Source organism: Asparagus officinalis, chromosome 4 (genome assembly GCF_001876935.1).
Source record: "Asparagus officinalis chromosome 4, Aspof.V1, whole genome shotgun sequence".
Taxonomy (NCBI): domain Eukaryota; kingdom Viridiplantae; phylum Streptophyta; class Magnoliopsida; order Asparagales; family Asparagaceae; genus Asparagus; species Asparagus officinalis.
The window spans coordinates 12408853-12410259 of NC_033797.1; positions in this window are offsets into that span (position 1 = coordinate 12408853).

The window sequence follows — 1407 nt, forward strand, 5'->3', positions numbered from 1 at the left end:
CCTGAATGTGCGTTAGTAAACCGCTACCATCTGGTGGCATCAGCATATGCCGAGCCACCATATCAGGTCTCGGCGGACCAGTGCGAGCCACCATTGTATGAGTTTGGGCTCGCGGCCTGTAGCGAATGCGCACCATTTGGTGAATCGCGGTCAGTGCGAGCTACGAGCCTGAGAACTCAACGCGAGCCATTGGATAGTTTGGTCGGCTTATCTTCTTGACGCGATTTGGCTGCTAGAGTTTTTTCCGGTTCGTTCGCTTTGAACTTATTTTGCCGTTATGCGTATTTCTTCGTTTTGTTGACCTATCCCCTTTACTAATTTGCTTTATGCATTTCGTTAGCTTGTAGGCGGCTGACGAGTGCGCGGGCCACTTAGAGCTGGCTGATGAGCGTGCGGGCTCATTGCAATATCATCAGTGATTGTTGTTTCGACGGCTCGTCGTCTCGAGTTATGATCAGAACCTATAGGCAGTTTTTGACGCCTACAGATACCCCCTCCAAAGTGTTTCAGTCTCATTCTTTTATAGAGGAGGCTAAAATACTTTGGATATGATACACTTGGTCTTCAGTCCTATGATTTCTTCAGTTTTTAGTTTATTCGGTATTTTGTCGTATAACTAAAATTCTTCCGGTGCTGCGTTTATCATCTGACCGTTATCGAAATCTCAAACTTAGACTGGCATGTTGATATCTGAATCAGCTCGTATCATTGAATAGACGTTGAGCTGATCATCTTCATCGGGAATTCGCCTCTGAATCACGATTGAACTCCCAGATATTAATTCAGAATTGAGAATAATCCTGAGCGTTGTTTTAGCGAGGCTATCGGCGCGGGTTGGCGCGTTACCCGGTGTCGATTTGCGTTGAACGGGGTCTGACTAGCGTTGACCATCATTGACTTTCATCATCACGCGTTGAATAGCGTCGACTCATGTCGAATAGTGTCGACTCGCGTCGATCTTCTTCATGTGTTGACTGGCGTTGACCGTTGGCTATGCTTCGACAGGAATTGACTTTCATTATCACATATTGAATGATGTTGACTCGCATCGATCTCCTTCATCATCCGTTGATCTACGTGAACACAATTTATACTCACAGTTTAAGCTCTTAAGGCGTTGGAGCGAGAAGAACCAGTTTATACTCGTATACTCCTGGGAGTTTTGGGAATTAGTTTAACCTCATATACCCGTCGGAGTTCGTCGGGTTATCCTTAAGAATATTCTATGCAATATTCTCCAGAAACTTCCCATCGAGGGTAGGAAACAATTTAGACTCATATACCAATTGGAGTACGAATACGGGTGCCGAATACATTGAAAATACTCGAAAATGGGCAAAAATGAGTGCGAAATATCCCCGAGGCCCTCCACACGTGCGAGCCGGCATTTCATGGCTCTCATGTGTG